Source organism: Bos javanicus, chromosome 3 (genome assembly GCF_032452875.1).
Source record: "Bos javanicus breed banteng chromosome 3, ARS-OSU_banteng_1.0, whole genome shotgun sequence".
NCBI classification, from domain to species: domain Eukaryota; kingdom Metazoa; phylum Chordata; class Mammalia; order Artiodactyla; family Bovidae; genus Bos; species Bos javanicus.
Window position 1 is genome coordinate 21098696 of NC_083870.1, and position 22020 is coordinate 21120715.

At 45.2% G+C, this 22020-nt stretch overlaps 4 non-coding genes across 4 annotated transcripts; 2 read left to right on the top strand and 2 right to left on the bottom strand.

The window, feature by feature from the left end:
- Positions 1-8198: 8198 nt before the first annotated feature.
- TRNAV-CAC (transfer RNA valine (anticodon CAC)) lies at positions 8199-8271 on the top strand. The gene has a single exon. It is a non-coding gene; the product is annotated as a tRNA-Val (tRNA).
- Positions 8272-11735: 3464 nt separating this feature from the next.
- TRNAH-GUG (transfer RNA histidin (anticodon GUG)) lies at positions 11736-11807 on the bottom strand. The gene has a single exon. It is a non-coding gene; the product is annotated as a tRNA-His (tRNA).
- Positions 11808-20220: 8413 nt separating this feature from the next.
- Positions 20221-20293, top strand: TRNAV-AAC (transfer RNA valine (anticodon AAC)). Its single transcript has one exon. It is a non-coding gene; the product is annotated as a tRNA-Val (tRNA).
- Positions 20294-20945: 652 nt separating this feature from the next.
- On the bottom strand, positions 20946-21019 carry TRNAN-GUU (transfer RNA asparagine (anticodon GUU)). The gene has a single exon. It is a non-coding gene; the product is annotated as a tRNA-Asn (tRNA).
- Between the last annotated feature and the right edge of the window lie 1001 nt (positions 21020-22020).

The following is a 22020-nucleotide window of genomic DNA, read 5'->3' on the forward strand; positions in this document are numbered from 1 at the left end:
GGATGAGGCTGAACCTCTGATCCAGGGGTTGGGCAGCCATCGTTCTGCTTTGTCACATCTTCGGGGGCAGGGGATGGATCCATCCCCTCGGCGCGCTCAACTCGCCGGCTCTGAAGCCCTGTGCCTACCATTTCTGCTGCAGGGAGCCCTGTGTCTGTGGTGCCTCGGGCGTCCGCTGTGCGTCCACCCTGACAGGGAGAGGACCACCTCACCCTCGTCCCGTCCCAGTTGGACGTCAGTATGCCGGACGCGACAGAAAACGCGAACCCACCTCTGTCTGGACGTGGGAGGTGCCAACTAGGACCTGCAGGGGAGGAAAGCAAGGCGAAATCTCAAGAAACGCCCTGATCTAAAGCTATTTTCAAGTCCGCCTCTTTGGTAACTCAGGCCTCTAGCGCGATTGAGGGTGCTGTCTCACGGTCTCACTCTCGATCGCACTCAGAGTCCACGCGGATCCAGGAGGAGCCCTGTGGCCCGGGAGACGGTGCGCATGCGGCCCGCGCCTTCCTTGGGGTCTGAGCCACTGAACCTCAGACGCGAAGGCGACGCCGCACTGAGAAAAGGAGGAAAGCCACTGCTGGAGAAAAGGGCACATGCATTCCCCAAATTGAGAAGCTCTACTGCTAAAGGAAACCAGAGACAGACAGACACACAGACAACATTGCATTAAAACCTTTCAGCGAAAAGAAACTCCGCCTGCTGTGAGGGAAATAGGAAAACCCTTCAAGACACCTGCTTTCTGAAAGAAAGAAAAAAAAAAAAAAAACCGCCTTTACCTCTCTGTTAAATTCGCGCTCCACGAACTGTTCAACTGCAAAATTATGAAAGGAAAACAAGAGGCGTTTCAGACATTGTAAAATGTAAAACAAAGCCGTCCTTCAAGAAGAATCTCAAGTTTGGAATGAAGACATCAGATCTGCGTGGACCGCGCCTGGCTCCTCCGCGGCTTTATGCTGGGCCTGGTAGGCAAAGGAATTCAACAAGTGACCCGAGCCTCAGTCTTTGTGGTGGTTCCTGCTAAATGTGAAAGCGTGATGCAAGTCTGGACTGAAACTAGAGGACTAGAATCAGCCAAAGACGCAGGAATCTGAGGAACCCCCAGTGCCAGGCGGCGCCGGAGAAGCGCTACTGTGAAAGGCCTGCTAGAGAGGAGCGCACGGGTCAGGCGGGGCAGAGGGGATGGTGGGTCCTTTGTTTCTCAAGTGGAATTTAAGGCATCGAGCCTGGTCCCCGCTGGCGCCATGAAAAGGGACTTTAAGGCACTGGATCTGCCTCTGGAAGGGCTGTGTCCACCTGGATGGACGTGGGGCCAACTGGGGCTCAGACGCACCTTACTCACCCCCCCACCCCGGGCTCTTGAGGCTTCTGAGAACTGAAGAGTCAGTGTGGGCGACCTCTGTGCTTGGGCGCAAAGCTGGCACACAGGGACCTTGACCCGAAAGAGGCGAGGAACCCTAAATCAGGCCCTTTCAGGACCTGCAGATCCTTACTTGATGGATTGCCTGTGTTTCCAGAGTCCTCTTCCTTTGAAAATTTGAAGGTCAGGTGTGTTCAAACATGCAATTCTTGGATATGTCACTAGACAAAAGTGGGCATATGGTTTCCGTAGTGTAGTCGTTATCACGTTCGCCTAACACGCGAAAGGTCCCCGGCTCGAAACGCGGTGGAAACAGCTCCACTTTCCCCCAAAACTTTTAGTTTCATATTTTAAACACCGAAAAATAGAGGTCTGCCGCGTGGAGTGAGGCTTGGAGCTTCAGCTTCCCCATCAGTCCTCCCAAAGAATATTCAGGGTCGATTTCCTTTAGGACTGACTGATTTCATCTCTCCTTGACCTGCATACAGGTTTTTCAGGAGGCAGGTAAGGTAGTCTGCTATTCCCATCTCTTGAAGAATTTTCCATATTTTGTTGTGATCCACACAGTCAAAGGCTTTAGCGGAGTCAATGAAGCAGAAATAGATGTCTTTCTGGAATTCTCTTGCTTGTTCCATGATACAATGGAGGAAAAATGGAGGAAAAGGATAGAACCAAATTAATTGGAAAAGTATATGGAAAAGGTTAAATAGAGAGTACTACAAACAACGGAGGAAATTTCATTGGTAAAAGGTGTTTACAGGGTGATGATGATGAGCCTACTCTTTCATGCATTCTAGGATTCCCAGTCAACCTGCTTTCCTCCAGAGATCCTCTCTGAGGATCACAGGCTACCTGGACCTACGTCCTTGTGTGTGTGTGTGTGTGTGTGTGTGTGTGTGTGTGTGTGTGTACAAGACACAGAGGATTAGGGTAGTAGTGGAGAATGGGAGAGGATGCATAGACTAGAAACAATCATACATCATTTACATTCTAAAAGAGTGAGACACGTCCCTGGGTGGGCTCAAACCACGAGCTTTGCGGTTAACAGACGAACGCCCTAACCGATTGTGCCACAAAGTCGGGAGGAGAGTTTCATCCTCACTCCCACAGAAAGCAAGCATATTTACGGAACTGGGCGGAGCCACCTGTGTTTCGCAAAATGACGTTTCCACTTCGGAGCCTCGGACAACCTGAGAGATGGAGTCCACTCAGCCTGTTCGTTCCCGTCGGGAAGCCGGGAGGTTCCGAGGGCAGAAGGTCTCCTGAGCGTCCTCGCCGCTGCAGATATCAGCGCCCAAGAGAAGCCCCGAGCTTGAGCCGAGGGGCCCCAGAAAGAAGCTGATGGCTCCTGGTTTGCTCTGCCTTCGTCCGACCATTTGCGTTTCTGTATATCGGTTTAGTAGATGGGGTGTGTGTGGCTGCAGCTGGAAAGAGATCAGTTTATTGTGATCCACTCAGTGTAAGGCTTTAGCTGTCTTTTGAGGACAGGAAAGGAAAGGTGTGAAGAGGGCGAATAGATCCGAGGAAGACCAAGGGCAGGAGAGAACAAAGAATGAGCCAGAGGGAGAAAGGGACTGCAAGAGAGAGGAGCCAGCTGGTATCGCGGCGGGGGCGATGGGCGCTGGATTGGGGAGATCACAGCACCTGACTCGCGCAGCTCCCAGGCTTTACTGAGGTGTCCGGGAATCCGGTTCACCCCAAATCGCAAAGCTGATGGCCTTGCATTTGTTCTGGCAGTTTCCTTTGCTGGTTCCATGAGGAGAGGCAAGGTGGGCTGTGTGGGTTTGCAGGTTAATGCAAGACCTATGGGCTACCTTGGAGATGACTAGTGGGCAAAGAAATACACAAATTCACTTTCCCCTTTGCAGGCTGGTCTTCAGGGTCTGGGTGGGAAACTGGAAAATCTGAGTGCCGGCATGGTATCAATATTGATTTCGAGATAAGGAGATCAATAGCCAAGCAGTCAGTGAAAGTGGTTATGTTGGTGGGGGAGTGGGAATGGGAACCTAACTGGGGCCAGTGGACTCCTCTTTCCAGGCATGAATAACTTGATACCGTGTGTGTGTGTGTGTGTGTGTGTGTGTGTGCTGTATATACACAGATATACACATAGTAAGGTCCATTGCTTGTATTTTAACTTTAAATTTTTATGTAGTCATAAATATATATATATATGTTTTGTAAAATTTTGGGTCTTGTGTCATGTATAGGAGTGTTTTCCACTGTAAAACCTTAATTTTTTTTTTAATTGGGGGATTTTTGAAGCAAGGAATTGGACTACTGTTCCCCTTTTGATGAGCTGATCAGATGAACAAGGAAACTGGCAGATCCCACAAGCCCAGGAGGTTACTGCTGGTCAGACAGGATTCCTTCACTCTCTCTTGAAAGTTCCACTGCCACTGAGAGATATCACTAACTTAAAAGAAAACCACACCCAGACTTTATGCAGTGCAGTGCCAACATGCAAGAGCTTACAGTCAACGGTGACATGCAAAGTGCCATGTGCCGAGGCACTGTCTACAAGTTTTACATGGGTGTACTCACTTTATTCTTTCAACAGGCTTCTATCATATCATCATCCTCATTTCACATATGAGAAATCTGAGACATGGAAGGTTAAATAACTTGTCTAGTCACTCAATCAGTGAGTGGGATCTGAAAGCAGCAATTTGAACTGGAGCCTGCCTGGCTCCACAGGATATGGTGCTAGTCAAAGAGGAACACAAGTGGTAAAAATGTTTGGCAAGAGATTTAAGCCCACATGTTTCTTTGACAAAACACCAAGGAGGAGTCATGTAAGATGAATAAAACTGCAGTATCCTCATGACCCACTTGCCTCCCAAACACCTTTCTTGTTCCAAGAGCTGCTCCCCTTGATTCCCCAACTTACACACACTTCTGCAAGAACTAGGTTTTCCCTCCCTTTTATCCTTTCCTCTCACCTTTCCAATACCTCTTCCATAGCTCTTCTGTTCTTTCACTTCCAGGTCATTCATTTTTTTTTTAATTTAAAAATGTTAAATATATCTAAAAAAGAAAATAAGCAGTCATCCATAGTCCCACCTCCTAGAATGGACTACTGTTAACATCTTTGCACATTTTCCTTCAAATCTGTTTTTACATTATTCTAAGTAGCAAAAGTGCATAGATTTATGCTAAATCATTTCAGTCCTGTCTGATTCTTTGGGACCCATGGACTGTAGCCCACCAGGATCCTCTGACCATGAGAGGATTCCAGGTAAGAATATGGAGTGGGTGGCCATACCCTCCTCCAGGGAATCCTCCTGAACCAGGGATAGACCCCACATCTCTTGTGCTTCTTGCATTGGCAGGTGGGTTCTTTACCATTAGTATCACTTGGGAAGCCCCTAAGCTCTATGTGTTATTTTTAAAAATTGAAATGATGCAGAACATACAAATATGTAAAGTTTTGAAACATCTTAAATTCAAAAGTAACTTCTGTTAATGTAAATAAATGATAATGGAGTCATTTAGGTATACCAACCAAGAGGGGGAAAAAAATATATATATAATATACACACTTTTATATGATTGAGCTCTTATAGAATCTATTCCAACTTTAAAGTGTTTCAATATACTAGTGTATAAATTTAATGAAAAAACACAAAAATGAAGAAACTTGAACTTTCAATCAAATTGTTTACTTTAAGAGACACACATTTCTAAAGGAACACTCTAATGCTAATAATAATAATGAGTGTCATTGAGTTATTAAAATTTGGAATGATTCTTCTCGTTATTTTTAAAATATCAAATTTCTTAAGAATTAATTTTAAAATACTACAATCTATCCATTTCAAGTTTGATGACTTTTGACCACTGAACATACCCATAGAACCACTACCCAGTTCAGGAACATCTCCAGTACTCCAAAATATCCTCTTGGGCCCCTTTGCCATCAATCCCCCTGCCACTCCCTGTCCCAGGTACTCAATGATCTAGTTCTTGTCACTAGGGATTAGTTTGCCTCATCTAGTAATTCCCATAGGTGGCTCCGCAGAGTATGTACTCTTTTCATCACTTAGGGTGATGTTTTAATCCATATCATTGCCATGGATCAGGAATTTCTTTCATTTTATTGAAGAGTAGTATTCCTTTGAGTGAATATGTCACAATTATATCTATTCACTTTGTGCTGGACATTTGAATACTTTTCAATTTGGGGGCTATTATAAACAAAGCTACTATAAGCAAGTCCCTTTTGTGGGCATATGTTTTATAAATTCCATTTAAAATTTTCTATTCTTTAATATACATTTATTTTGTGAATGGATGTTTCATTCAATGACAAAATTTATTGAAATATTTAAAAATGTATTCAAATGTTACAGAAGACTGAAGTGCCAGCTTATCTTTGATTGTTTCCTCCCAGAACATACTTAATATTGGCCACCTTCTGTGCCAGCTGTGTTATTTGATTATCCCATTTAATCTAGACAATAATTTTATGAAGTACTTATTATTTTTTTCATAAGACACTTGCAAAATTGGCCTAGCAAATTGGAGTTGACCCAAGGTCAAAAGGATGTTAAGTGGTGGCACCAGGACTAATAGGAGGCCCCTGAATGTTGGGCTCATTACATTTGGGCTGAATATTCTCTGCCATTCCTGGTTCCTGGTTTCCTGTCTAGCTTTTGCCCCTGATCTGTGTGCTTGAGGCTGACCCTGGCAACCAGCATTTCCAGGTCTTTCTTGCCCATGGAATCCAATGGGTGCAGCCAAACAAATGAGATCTGAAGGGAGAGGGGAGGAATGTGAATGAAAAAGGTTGCCTGCCATATCAGCAAACAAAGCACGCTGTGCCATCTGGCCACCAGCCACTACCCACCTTAATAAGTGCATTAAGAAGAAACCTATCTGTTGTTGGAGTAGGAAATGGCAAGCCACTGCAGTATTCTTACCTGGAAAATCCCATGAAGAGAGGAGCCTGGTGGGCTACAGTCCATGGAGTCCCACAGAGTTGGATATGACTGAGCGTGCATGACTGAACACAGACTGTGGGATCTTAGGTGCACAAACCCTGGCCCACAGCTGCGAAAGCACCAAGTTCTAAACACTAGACTTTCAGGGATTTCTTATCACATCTTAAGATGTCAGTTACCTGGGTGTAAACTTCGTTGAAGCACTTCATTGTATGTATACGTGAAAACTGCAAGAGACTGGATCATAAATGTTCTCATCACAAAAAAGAAATGAGAATTATGTGATGGGATGGAGGTGCCAGTTAATGCTCTGGTGGGAATCATTGTGCCATATATAACTGTATCCAATCAACATGCTCAACTCACAAGTGTTATGTCAATTATGTCTCAAAAACTTGGAGAAAAAAAATTTATGAAAAAAAGAAAGAAACCTGTGTTACTTCTTTAGAATCCATCAAAAGCCAAGGGGATACGTTCCAGGGCTGCAAGTTCAAGTGCAATGCAGCTGGAGAGGAAGAAGGACTGCTTACTCACTGGTCACCTGCCCAAGGTTGTCTGCTTTGGCTCCAGCAACTGGTGGGAACTAGACTGGCCTTCAGCAGCGCCAGGAGGACTGGGTCCCTGCAGGCTCCCACTTCATCCTCATGAGGTGTTTCAATGAGGAAATCACCAAGGATTTCTTCTTTTCCCCTAATCTATTACCACTTCTCACTGTGTCTCTTCAAGACCATTGTGGATGCTGAGTGGACAAGGCTTGAAGGAGATGCTGCTCTTCTCCTACTGGTCTCTTCTGGCCGGGAGGTTACTGCTCGCGGGATCAGAACCAGGGGGCCGGGAGGGCACCCGCTCTCTGAGAACCAAAACTCACCGCGTGCACCCGGGTGCGCCTTGCCGGCTCCCGGCGTACTGAATCCACGCTGCCGGCTGAAGCTTCTCCCGTGGCGCCATGCCTGCGTGGGGCTCTAGACCCCGAGACAGGGGCCATGCTGAGGTGGCCCGGCTCTGCCCCCGACCCTGGAGGACAGGCCACGGAGAGGCCAATCTTGACTGACCTGGCCAAAAGAGTTCTCGACCTCGGCCCAGCCCCACACACTCAAGGTTAAAAGACACAAACCCTAAAGTTTCAAAGGAGGGAGACTCTCGAGTTGAATCCATCTCCCGGCCTTTATGAGGAAAGGAAGGAGGGAGGAGATCAGACCAAGAAAAAGATTATGTGCCTCAAAATGCATAACTAACCAAAGAAAAATAGGATTTTCTGACAAGTTGGAAGTGTGGTCTGAAAGACTGGTGTCAAAGAGAAGTGTGTTCGGTCTGAGCCAATAGAGCATCAGGTTAGGTGGGAAAACACCCTTACCACAGGGGTGGAAGGGGAAAGACCCAGAGTTTCTTTCGGAACCCTGGGGCCTTCCCAGAAAGCATAATCCATTGACGCTGTCCCCTTTCCCACATCTGTGGTCCTTAGAGATATTTGGGATCCCAGGTCTCACCTGGGGGCCTCCATTCCAACTCCTTTTTTTGGAAGACAAATCCCAAAGGTTTGCATCGCTCTGATGTTTGCTTTTCAACTATCAAGGTCTGAAAGCATCTGGACCTCGCTAATAGAAAGAGTAACTGACCAGCTGCAGTTCACAGAGGAGCCTGAAATTTTGGCCTGGGAGAAGAGTTGGGGGAGTGAAGAGCAGATTCTGGGGCATCCTGAGGTCTAACTGCCTGGGTACCCACAGGGACCTCGCTCTGGGAGAGGTGAGGAACCCTAAGTCAGGGCCTTTCAGGAACCCCAGATCCTTACTTGAGGGATCACTTGGGCTTCCAGAGGCTTCTTCCTTTGAAAATTTGAAGGCCAGCTGTGTCCAAACATGCATTTCTTGAGCATGTCACTAGGCGGTAGTAGCCATGTGGTTTCTGTAGTGTAGTGGTTATCACGTTTGCCTCACACGCGAAAGGTCCCCGGTTCGAAACCGGGGGGAAACAATGGCACTTCTTTGCAAACTTTTAGATTCGTATTTTAAACAAAACTGGAGGCCCGCCGCAGGGAGTGAGACTTGGCGCTTCAGCTTCACGAACATCAGTCCTCCCAAGGAATATTCAGGGTTCATTTCCTTTAGGACTGACTGGTTTCATCTCTCCTTGACCTGCATACAGGTTTTTCAGGAAGCAGGTAAGGTGGTCTGTTTTTCCCATCTCTTGAAGAATTTTCCACGGTTTGTTGTGACCCACACAGTCAAAGGCTTTAGAGTAGTTCATGAATCAGAATCAGATGTCTTTCTGGAATTCTTTGGCTTCTTCTATATCCAGTGGATGGAAAATGGAGGAAAAGAATAGAACCAAATTAATTGGAAAAGCATATGGGAAAGGTTAAATAGAGACTACTACAAACAGTGGAAGAAACTTCATTAGTAAAATGAGTTTACAGGGTAGATGATGAGCCTACTGTTTCGTGAATTCCAGGATTCCCGGTGACCTGCTTTCCCCCGAGATCCTGGACATAGGTCCTCCTGTCTGTGTGTGTGTGCACGCGCGGTTCAGATCCAGGCTAAGGCAAGGTAGTGTCTATAGCCTGTCTTGCCATTTGCCTTTTTTCTTTTTTTTACTTTGACTTATAGTTGATTTTCAATGTTGTGTTTGTTTCAGGTGTACAACAAAGTGATTCAGTTACACACACATATACATCTAGTTTTGCTTCAGATTATTTTTCCTTACAGATTATTACAAAATATTGAGTATAGGTCCCTGGCTATACCCGAGGTGCTTGTTGGTTAATCTGTTTTCTGCACAGTAGTAGTATGTATATATTAATCCCAAACTTCTAATTTACCCCTCCCCCTTTCCCGTTCAGTAACCATAATGTTGTTTTCTATGTCTGTGGGTTTATTTCCGTTTTGTACATATGTTTCTTTGTATTAGCTTTATTTTGTGTTTTAGATTTCTCGTATAAGCGATGTCATATGATATTTGTCTTTCTCTGCCTGGCTTACTTCACTAGGATGACAATCTCTTGGTCCATGCATGTTGCTGTAATTGGCATTACTTCATCCTTTTTTTTTTTTTTTTTGGTTGAGTAATATTCTATCCATTTACTTTTAATTCCAGCACCAGCTTTGCCCCCTAGCAGTGGTGGGAGAGCAGAATTTGCCACTGGCCTGGAAGCAAAATGCAGCAAGAAGAGGAGTAAATCCCACAGCGCCCAAACCTGCCAGTCAAAGCAAAACCTAGAACAACTGCTTGTCTCCCTGTGAGAAGAACACATCCCCAAAGTTTAAATATTGCCCTTCAAGGAGCCTTGCCTATAGTTACACTAACAAGATAACATGGTCATTGTTGTTGTTGTTTTCTGGTAAAGATATTTCTAATATCAGTGAGGTTTTTCTTACACTAAAGGAGAAGGCGTATTTAAAAGGTTTACAATAAAATGCAAACTAGTCATCATGGTCTAGACCAGCTCCTTTTCATCCACCATCCACTGATTTTTACAGAAACAGTAAATAATTGAACTATAGGCACAGTTTGTTGAATTTTTGCAAACGTAATCAGCACCCAGATCAAAGTATAGAAAATTTCCCCCACCCTTGAAATGTCACTTGAGCCACTTTGTAGGCAATTCCTACACTAGATCGCTTATTGTGTTACCATTCTGAGGTCTACTGCAAGAGTGTACTGTTGCCTGCTCTTGAAATTCAAATAAAGGAAGCTACATTTTTGGTAACTGACCTTGCTTTCATGCAACATTTTGTTCATTAAACATATTCATAGTGTTATGCACATTTCACTACTTTTGGTATTATTGGAGTAATTTTGTTGGGATTTTTTGGTGTTAACTGGTGTTCTTGATGAATATCCCATACAACTTCTTCTATATTGTGCATTCATAGAAGTACTACAATTGCTGGGTCATGAAGTAGGTATAAGATGAACTTTATTAGAAACTGCCAACAGTCTTCTAGAATGACTTTGAACTGGCTGCTACAGGTGCAAGTGCTCCACATTTGTCGGCACTTAGTGCACGAATTTTTTAAAAAAGCAGTCATGCTGGAGGCTGTGTAATGATATCTCCTTGTAAGTGTGACATTTATTTCCCGAATGAGTAAATATGTCAAAAGTATTTTCTTATAGCTTCTGGTCATTAAAATATTACCTTTGTGATCCCCAGCTTAGGCTTCACAGGAAAAGGGAACCAGGTGCTGTGGTCCGTCGCTGAGGTGTAGATGGATTTTCCTAAGTGCCTCTCAGAGACAGAGGCCCAGGCTCAGGGTATTCCCAGTGTCGACAGGTTTAGCTCCAGTGACTGGCCCGGCAATAGTGGACATGCCCAGCCTCCCAGGCTTTTACCATCTCCACCCACTTTCAGTTGAGCAAGTGCAGAACATGTTTTTAAAATATTCTCTTTTAACCTATTCATTTCACATTCATTTCCCTGAGTACTTTGAACAGCCAATTCATCTCACTACCATAAAGGGAAAACTGTTATCAGCAGCATAAGCAGATGGTTCATGTAAAAATTAGTGTCAGAATATCAATACGATGGTGATCCAGGGAAATGCCCTGACTCTCCAGCTGCTGTTGTTTGGAATCCCCGTGGTCTCTACCAGGCAGTGGGCACCGTTTCCCTTTTCCCTTGGAAGCTCGCTCAGAAGACCTGTTAGGACAAATGTTATGTCCACTGTAGGGCAAGAGGTGAGCCAGGGAGAGGGGCTGGTGGGCAGGGGCCAGGGGTGTGGACCAAGCCTGCAGAGGCAGCGATAGATGAGGCAGCAACAGTGGCTGTACATGTATGTGGTACCGGAAGAGCTGATGAAAGGCGGTGAGTCCAGTAGGTGAGAGTGGGTGCTCTGCCTGTGTGGGGAGGGGCAAGAGGATTGGGAGATCTTTGCTGGAATTAGGGTGGAAGAGGGGAGGAGGGCGACCCTGAGTGAAAGATGGTGGCCCGACGGGTCCATGCTTATAGTTAGCTGGCAGCAGAGATACCGTGATCTTGAAGGTGCTTTCTCCAATGGAACGTCTTGTCCGTTGCCTTCACGGCGTTCTGACCTCTGTGATTTCCCTACTAGGGTGAAATCGACTTCAGAATTTCTGCTTGATAATCCCTATATAGGAAAATGTCTATATTCATTCAGGTGAACTGAGGAAAGGACAAACTCAATAGTTTAAAGTAGCAGGGGACGGATAGGCGTTACCTGGGAAACGTGCCAAAGGGCTTCATCCATGTATCAAAGTGTATCTTCCATACCTGGTTGATAAAAAAATGTGTACCTCTTGATTTTGGTGATTATTTCACATCAAATAGCTGTTCATTCATGATTTGTGCATCTTGTTCTGTGAATACACCTTAATAATTTTTATCTCGGATAGAATGGGCGGTCACATGTTGCAGAACCCAGTGCAGACCATTACCGTGTTGAAGAAAAAGAAGTGAGACGCCACGTGAAACACGGAGGCCATGCCGTGACTCGGATTCGAACCGAGGTTGCTGCGGCCACAACGCAGAGTACTAACCACTATACGATCACGGCGTGCCACACACCACGCCATGAGAACGGTCTTTAATATCTGTCCTTTGACGTAAAATGATTTCGATCTTTGCGCTGCTTTATTCTTGGGAACTGCAGCTATTCGTTTTCTCTCTTTCATGCTCGCTCATCGGTTTCCCCGCTCTGTCTCTCAATTCTGATATATTGTGACAAAAGGAAACAAAATCAAACCAAACACCAATTCTCATCTCCCCAGATGCGGCACGTTCCTTCTGGGAAGTCTGGCTGTCCTCGTCCCCACCTCGCCGGCTTCTTTTCCAGCTCTTCGCAGTCGTCCCTTTGGATCCACCTTCCCGGTTAGCTGGTTCCGGCTCCCGCCCCACCGACCGCGGCCGAGCCGAGGGAGGGCAACACCAGCGGTGCGGACGGCCGGGTGAAGGCGGAGCAAAGAACCGAAAGAAGCAGTACGGAGCCCACCCGGCGTCCAACCTCCCTCTGGCCCCCTCGGCTCCGGCCCGGGGCGTCTCTGGCGCGTTTCTGCCCTCGGAAATGTGTGTGGCTCCACCGGTCGTGGAAGCGGGTAATTACCCATCCATGGGGATGAGAAGGACCTTACTCGAGCGTGTCTCCGTGGCGCCATCTATTAGTGCGTTGGGCTGTTCACGGAAAGGTTGGTTGTTCTAAACACACCTTAGGAACGCCTTCCTTGAAACATTCAAAAGCTGTGTGGTTCTTTCTACGCTGCGCAACCTTTCTGGGAAAGGCAAAAGGGCTCCTCTACTGCTTCCCTCCTGTCCGGCGTCATGGTGCACAGGAGGTTTGCCAGGTCCCTGGGAGTCCAGAATTTCCTGAAGCAGTGAAACCAGTAACCATATTTCTTTACGTTTCTCCTTTACTGAGCATGTAACAAATCCACTGTTCTGTGTTTTAATCCGTTACATACTTCTATAGGGATTTACATTTTAAATCTTTTATTTTCCCCATACAGATACCATTTCTCTTTTCCTTCCTCCCTGTGCGTACATCCAGATTTCCATCTGGTGGTGTTCTTCCTGGAGGATTCCTTTAACATTCCTTGTACAGTGGGTCTGCTGCTGATGAAGTCTTTCAGCATTTGTATGTCTTTAATGGTCATTATTCACCTTCATATTGAAAGACTTTAAAGGTGGGTAGTGATAGAATTCCACCTTGACTATTTTGGCTTCTGTCCTTTGAAGAGGCTGCTCCACTGTATTTTAACTTCCATGCATCTCTCTTCTCCTTTAGTCTTTATTAAATTTTTTACAATATGGCTTCTGTTTCATGGGTTTTTTTGTTTTTGGTTTTTGCCATGAGGCTTGTTGGGTCTTAGCTCTTCAACCAGGGATCCAACTCACACCAAGAAGGCAAAGTCTTAACCACTGGACCACCCGGGAAGTCCCTCACTTCTATGCTTCTGATAAAATCTGACATGTGTACTTTCGTTTCTATATGTATCCGGTCTTTTTCCTCTGGTCCCTCGGGGACTACATGCTTTTTCAATGGCTTTGAGCACTTTAATTACGATGCGACTAGATGTGTGTTTTCCGTGCTGTTGTGCTCATTCATTTTGTTCATTTGGCTCCTCGGATCGGTGGGTTTATAATCTTTACTATGATTGAAATTATCTGACATTGTTCCTCCAAAAACTGTTTCTCGTCCCTGGGTATTTTCAGGAGCATCAGTCACCCATGTATCAGGTCTTTCAGTGATGTGCTACCATTCAATGGGCAGTGCTAAAGAACGTTCAAAGTACTGGACAATTGTGCTCACTTCCCATGCTAGTAAGGTTATGCTCAAAATCCTTCAAGCTAGGTAGGCTTCAGCATTCAACTTGAATCAAGAAATTCCAGATGTACAAGCTGGGTTTAGAAAAGGCAGAGGAAGCAGAGATCGAATTGCAAACATTTGCTGGATCATAGACAAAGCAAGGGAATTCCAGAAAAAACATTTACTTCTGTTTCTTTCACTACACTAAAGCCTTTGACTGTGTGGATCATAACAAACTGTGGAACACTCTAAAAGAGATGGGAATACCAGACCATCTTACCTGTCTCCTGAGAAGCCTGTATGCGGGTCAAGAAGCAACAGTTAGAACCTTATACGGATCAACTGACTGGTTCAAAATTGAGAACGGAGTACAACTAGGCTGTTTACTGTCTCCCTGTTTATTTAACTTGAATGCAGAACACATCAGGGGAAATGCCAGGCTGGATGAGTTACAAGCTGGAATCAAGATTGCTGGGAAAAATATCAGCAACCTCAGGCATGCAGGTGACACCACCCTAGTGGCTGAAAGCAAAGAGGAACTAAAGAGCCTCTTGATGAGAGTGAAAGAGGAGAGTGAAAAAGCCAGCTTATAATTCAATATTAAAAAAACTAAGATCATGGCATCCAGCCCCATCACTTCATGGCAAATAGAAGGGGAAATGTGGAAGCAGTGACAAATTTTCTGTTCTTGGGCTCTAAAACCACTGCGGATGGTGACTGCAGCCATGAAATTCGAAGACACTGGCTTCTTGGAAGGAAAGCGATGACAAACCTGGACAGTGTGTTAAAAAGCAAAGACATCACCTTGCCCACAAAGGTCCATATAGTCAAAGCTGTGATCTTTCTTGTCGTCATGTACCAATGTGAGAGTCGGACGATAAAGAAGGCAGAATGTTGAAGAACTGATGCTTTGGAACTGTGGTGCTAGAGAAGACTCTTGAAAGTCCCTTGGATGCCGAGGAGACCAAACCAGTCAATCCTAAAGGAAATCAACCCTGAATACTCATTGGAAGGATGATGCTGAAACTCCAATACTTTGGCCACCTGATGAGAAGAGCAGACTCCTTGGAGAAGTCCCTGATGCTGGGAAAGTTTGAAGGCAGAAGGAGAAAAGGGCAACAGAGGATGAGATGGTTGGATGGCATCACCGATTCAACGAACACGAACTTGGGCAAACTCTGAGAGATATTGAGGGACAGGGAGGCCTGTAGTGCTGCAGTCAGTGGAGTCACAAAGAGTCAAACACAGGTTAGCAACTGAAAAATGACTCTTCAATGACACTATGTTCATTAAAAGCATTTTATTTTGACAGTGAGTTTCCATTTGGATACTGTGAACAGCTTTTCATTGCTTTGTGCTCCATAATCTTGTTTATGTTGTTTTCTGCCATGTCTAATCTGCTCTTCAATCTGGTGAATTTATTGCATTGGATGTTATAGTTTTCAGCTCTAAAGTTTGTTTGTTTGTTTGTTTGTTTGTTTTTGCCATTTTTGTATGTTCTGTGTTTCTAATTAACATTTTGGACGCATGTATACCGTCATGATAACTGTTCAAGTCTTCTCTGCAGATTTTTACATTGTGTCCCTTCTGGCTCAGTTTCATTGACTGATTCATTCATTCATTTGTCTCCTCCTTACCTGTCATTTTCCTGCCTCTTTGCATGACTGGCATCCTTTGATTGGAGGCCAAGCATTGTCAGAGTTTCCCATTTGGGGCACTGGCTGTTTTGGTATTCCTACAAATCTTCTTGAGTTTTATCTGGGGTACATTTGAGTGACTTGTAAATGGTTTGATCCCTTTGGATCTTCCTTTCGTGATTTTTTTAGGTAGGTCAGTCTAGAGCTGCTTATTCCCAATACTGTAACAAGAGTTTTCTGAATGTTCTTCCCAATGGCCCAGGAGTTAGGAGGAGTCCATTCTGTCTGGGGGGATCGAATACAATTGCTTGTCCTGTGTGAGCACCAGGCATTGCAGCAGGATCTTTTAAAAACATTCTTTCCTTGGCCTCAGGCACTTTCTTCATAAGGATACCCCGATCATGACTCTGCTGAGTACTTGAGGGAGACCCTTTCATATCCCAGCATTCTCTCTCTCTCCCACTCTCTCTCATCACTGGACCTTTCTTCATGTTTCTTTCTTTTATTATTAACTTTTATTGAAGTATAGCTGATTTACGATGTTGTGATAATAGCAAAGTGAATCAGCTATACGTATACATATATCCCCTCTTTTTTGGATTTCCTTTTCATTTAGGTAACCACAGAGCATCCAATATTTCCCTATGCCATAGAGTAGGTTCCCATTTGTTATTTACTATATACATAGCATCAATAGCGGATATAGGTAAATCCTAACTTCCCAGTTCCTCCGACTCCCCTTTCCCCCTTGATGTCCATACCTTTGTTCTCTATATCTGTGTCTCTACTTCTGCTTTGCAAATAAGAATCACTGGATCTTTGTCCTGTGAACTCTAGCTGCCTTGCTCTCCACCAACACTCAGCTTCTTGAGTCCAGTGGATTGACCTCAAATCCTCCTCTTGGTGCCCAGCGTGGGAACTCACTGAAAGCAGGAAGCTGGGCCCATGGCAAGACTCATCTTGTTTGTTTGTCACCTCTCAGGGCTTGCTATCCTTTGCTACCTGATTTCCAGTGTTTTAGAAGCTAGTATTTCATGGTGTTTTGTTTTTTTTTTTTTTTTTTCTGTCTTTTTGTTCCTTTGGGAGTGGGACAAAGGGGGAGAGTGAGATTTAGGAAGGAGGGTTAATCAGATTTCTGTCACTGTACCTTTGCTAGAAACTGAAGGCATCTCTTTATGTTCTTAGTTTTCCCTGAATAGATGTGCTAATTTATATTCCAATGTATGTTACTGACTCAAGGAAAGAATCTTTTTCTTCATGGTCTTGCCATCCCAAGAAATTGTTAGTACACAGGTCTGTTACTCTAACAAGGGAATTTGTGCCCTACTGACTCAACTTAGTGGGAAGTACAATGAAAAAACAATGTGTACATTTCCAGAGATTGCACATATTCAGCAGCCAAACTTCCAAGCTGATTGGAAAGTATTCTAAGAATTGTAACTGTTTTCATTGGTGACCAAGTCATTGAGTCCAGACAAGACCAGCCAGAATGACTCTGGAGAGCCTCTTGCAGAGCAGCTTATGGATTACAGGAGTTAAAAAAAAAAAAAAAAGCCCACTGGTCCCAGACATTTATCCTCTTCTCTTCCCCTATGATTTGCAATTTTGCTTTGGTTGGATGCACACAATCTAATGTGGGGTCTCCCTCCAATATATGGGTACATTTGCAAGCCCGAGACTCTCTCTGTATGATATCTCGACAGTACATGGCTACAACCAGAAAAATTATCTCATTTTAGACAAATTGTTGCAAGCTACAGAATCCTGCACCGATAATACATCGTGTGCAAACTTGGATCCTTAGAGTTATTGGTTCACCTTCCACTGATTCCTCAGTTGAAGTCAGGAGGAAACAAGAGCTCTCTCAATTTTCCGTCCTCAGTCAAGGATGTCTCTGGGTTCTAGGACATTTCTCTCTGCCCCTCTCTCACCCTCTTGGAGTCTGTGCCCTTCTGTCTCTCTCTGTCCCTTATACTCTAGGCCTCTGTGGATCTTACCCACTTTCTGTCCTCCTCATCAGTTTTCCGGAACTGTGCATTAGGAGTCCTTCAGTCAGCAAGCGCTTACTAGGCGCTCATCAGGCACCAGGCCCTTCTCCAGGAAAACTGCTGTATCAGGAGCAAAGTCAAGGTCCCACTCCTTGGGGCATTCACACCAGGAGGCATCAAAAATAAGAATCTCTCTCTCTCTCACACACACACACACATACAAATAAAAATCACAGCAGGAGAACAACCTGTCATGTTCTCAGGTTCATCTGCCTGCCAGTCTCTAAGGACCCCAGCAGTGAGTAAAAAAAGAATTACATAGCACATGGAAAAATGGTGACTTGAGATCTAGAAGGGAGGTAACTAAGAATCAGGAATTAAAAAAAATAAATAAACGAGTGCTTCCAGTAAACAACAGGTCCTTACTTCTCAGCTTAGGGAGTCCATGTGTTGTACTCTTCTTCAAGTGACCTTATGGCTACATTCAGGAACATCTCCTAAAGGTTCCCACACATTCTCTTAAGCTGTTAACCTATAGCCCCTCTATATATAACCTATAAAAATGTAGGCAGCATTATATTTAAACAGTGTTTTGTTATTTCTACCTCAAATAGAAATTCTCCAGGCAAAGATTATACATTAATTCAACCAATTTAATATCAGTCAAAGAACTTAATGATAGATCTTAAAATCATAAATTGACCTGAATCATGGCAGATAAATGCTACTTAGAAGCACATATTAGATGATAGCTAAAAACATTGACCCCAAATTGAAAGGGGAATAATTAAGTCACTATGATTTCGAGACTCAAAAGACTTAATCCTGATTTAAAAGATATTATATGGTATATTTAATTTACTGGGATACATAATTTTAAACTTTATAAATAATAATAAATGTGAAAGTCACCATGAAGGAGCTTTTAGACCCAAATTATTAAAGCAGTGTGGTGCATACCAGGAGTCATCTCTGGGAGCATGACAGGATAAATATTTTCTATGGAATTATACATCAATTATTAGAATTTTCAGGAGTGTAAAAGTATTCGAGATTCATCCTTATTATAAACTTGAATTTTATTCTTGTTTGTAGCATGGAGAGCACTGATTTATCTAAAGCTAAAACTTTTTTATATTCCTGAGTTCAGTTCAGTTCAGTTCAGTCGCTCAGTCGTGTCTGACTCTTTGCAACCCCATGAATCGCAGCACGCCAGGCCTCCTGTCCATCACCAACTCCCGGAGTTCACCCAGACTCACGTGAGTCCATCGAGTCAGTGATGCCATCCAGCCATCTCATCCTCTGTCGTCCCCTTCTCCTCCTGCCCCCCATCCCTCCCAGCATCAGAGTCTTTTCCAATGAGTCAACTCTTCGAATGAGGTGGCCAAAGTACTGGAGTTTCAGCGTTAGCATCATTCCTTTCAAAGAAATCCCAGGGCTGATCTCCTTTAGAACGGACTGGTTGGATCTCCTTGCAGTCCAAGGGACTCTTGAGTATAACATACTGGTTTGTCAAATAGGTTCTGAGCCAAGGGGCAGAACCGACTTGAAGACAGAGTTTAGGGGTAAATGCAAAGTACATTAGCATAGCTTAAGACAAACATTTCCATAAGAAAAAGGCATTGCTTAACTTCAGGTGAAACCAAGTGTCATTATGGCAACACAGTATTTTAAGAGAAACCTCCTTTTAAATTTGTATAGAGAAGGAAAAAATATCGCTAGTTTGTTTCCTCCTGCCGCTTAAGAGAGAGAAAAATGTCTGACACTTGCAGGCTATTTCCTCCGTTTGGAGACCCCTGGCCTTCCTGCCTGTTACCCTCTCAAAACGTCCTGATCTAAAGCCATTTTCAAGTCCACCTCTTTGGGGACTCAGACCTCCAGACGCACTCGGAATCCACGCGAAATCAGCCGGAGCCCCGCGGCCCTGGGGGCCGGTGCGCACCCTGGGTTCGCCTTCCTGGGGTTTGAGCCCCTGAACCTCAGACGGGAAGGAAACGCAGTGACAGCCGCCCTAAGAAAAGGAGAAAAGCCACTGCTGGAAAAAACGTCACATGCATCCCTAAACTTGAGAAGCTTTATTTCTAAGGAAACCAGAGACAGACAAACACACAGACAACATTGCATTAAAGTCTTTCAGCGAAAAGAAATTCTGCCTGCTGTGAGGTGAACAAGAAAACTCTTCAAGACACCTGCTTTCTGAGAAAACCGCCTTTACCTCTCTGTTAAAATTCACTCTCCATGAAATGTTGAACTGGAAAATTATAAAAGGCAAACAAAAGACGTTTCAGACATTGTAAAACGTAAAGCAAAGCTGTCCTTCAAGAATAATCCCAAGTTTGATGAGAAAGGAATGAAGACCGTCAGATCTGCGTGGACCGCGCCTGGCTCCTCCGCGGCTTTATGCGGGGTCAGGTCGGCAAACGAATTCAACAAATGACCTGAGCCTCAGCCTTTGCTGCACTTCTGCTAAACGTGAAAATGTGATGCAAGTCTTGCATTATCTCAGTGGTTCCTGAGGAACCCCTGCCCCCACCCCCGCCCAGTGCCGGATGGCACCATAGAAGTGCTGTGATGGGGCTGTGAGAGAGCGCGGGTCAGGCGCATCGGAGCAGAGGGGAGGGCAGGTCAGAGGAGAGGGCATGTCATTCGTTTCACGAGTGGAATTTAAAGCATCGAGCTCGCTGCCCGCTGGCGCCATGAAGAGGGACTGTAAAGCGCGCATTCGCAGCCTGGAAGGGCTGCGTCCACCTTGCAGGACGTCCGGCCGCCTGGAAATCAGACTCACCTAACTCCCCTGGCTGCTAGGGCTTCTGAAAACTGAGGACTCAGGGGGACGACCTCTGCCCTTGGGCACAAGCTGGCACACAGGGACCTCGCTCCTGAAGAGGCGTGGAACCCTAAATCAGCTCCTTTCAGGAACTGCAGATCCTTACTTGACGGTTTGCCTGGGTTTCCAGAGTCCTCGTCCTTTGAAAATCTGAAGGGCAGGTGTGTTCAAATATGCAATTCTTGTGTATGTCTCTAGGCACTATAGACCGCGTGGTTTCCGTAGTGTAGTGGTTATCACGTTCGCCTAACACGCGAAAGGTCCCCGGTTCGAAACCGGGCGGAAACAACTCCGTTTTTCCTCAAACTTTTAGATTCATATTTTAAACACAAAATGAAGGCCTGCCGCGTGGAGTGAGGCTTGGAACTTCAGCTTCACCGTCAGTCCTTCCAGTGAATATTCAGTGTTGATTTCCTTTCCTGACTGGTTTGAACTCTCCTTGACCTGCATACAGGTTTTTCAGGAGGCAGGTAAGGTGGTCTGGTATTCCCATCTCTTGAAGAATTTTCCACAATTTGTTGTGATCCAAACAAAGGCTTTAGCGGAGTCAGTGAAGCAGAAATAGATGTCTTCCTGGAATTCTCTTGCTTTTTCTATGATTCAATGAATGAAAAACGGAGGAAAAGCATAGAACAAAATTATTCGGAAAAATATATGGAAAAAGTTAAACAGAGACTACTACTAACAGTGGAAGAAACTTCATTGGTAAAAGGAGTTTACAGGATGATGATGATGAGCCTACTCTTTCATGAATTCTAGGATTCCCAGTCAACCTGTTTTCCTGCAGAGATCCTCTCTGAGGATCAGGTACTATCTGGTCGTACGTCCTTCTGTGTGTGTGTATACAAGACACAGTGGAGTAGGGTAGTAGTGGAGCTTGGGAGAGGATGCCCAGACTGGAAGCAATCATACATCATTTACATTCTAAAAGCGTGAAACGAGTCCCTGGGTGGGCTCGAACCACCAGCCTTTCGGTTAACAGCCGAGAGCGCTAACCGATTGTGCCACACAGACCTGAGACAAGTTATTCCTCCCTCCCACCGAAAGCAAGCATTCTTAGGGACCTAGGCAGAGCCACCTGTGTTTCGCAGCATGCAGTTTCCGCCTAAAATTGTGTCCCTAGCACGGCGTTTCTCCAGACAACTGGAGAGATGCAGTCCACTCAGCCTGTTCGTTCCCGTCGGGAAGCCGAGATGTTCCTAGGGCAGAAGGTCACCTGAGCGCCCCCGCCGCGCATTGCGCCCAAGAGACGCCAGAGCTTGAGCCGAGGGGCCCGAAGGAAGCTGCTGGCTCTTGGTGTTTGCTATCCCTTCATCCGACCATTTGTGCTTCTGGGCAGCGGTTTAGTGCGTGTGGTCCGTGTGGCTGCAGCTGGCAAGAGATCAGTTTGTCGTGATCCACACAGTTAAAGGCTTTACCTGTCTTTGGACTTAGGGAAAAGAAAGGTGTGAGGCCGGCGAAAACATCCGAGGAAGGAGAGAACAGAGAATGAGCGAGAAGAGAAAGGGACTGGAAGGGAGAGGGGCGGGCTGGTACCGCGGTGGGAGCCGTGGCTGGGTTGGGGCATCACAGCGCCTCACTCAGGAGCCGTGCCCACCCTTTACTGAGGTGTCCAGGAATCCGGTTCAGCCCAAATTGCAAAGCTGCTGGCCTGGCATTTGTTCTGGCATTTTCCTTTGCCGGTTCCATGAGGAAGGGCAAGGTGGGCAGTGTGGGTTTATAGGTGACTGCAAGACCTATGGGCTACCTTGGGGATGACTGGTGGGCAAGGAAACACACAAATTCACTTTCCCCTTTGCAGGCTGGTCTTCAGGGTCTGGGTGGGAAACTAGAAAATCTGAGTGCCAAAATCAATATTTATTTAGAGATAAGGAGATCCATAGCCAAGCAGTCAGTGAAAGTGGTTATGTTGGTGGGGGAGTGGGAGTGGGAACCTGATTGGAGCCAGTGGAGTACTCTTTGGGGTATATGTAACTCGGTATCATTCACATGTGTGTGTGTGTGTATACAAACAT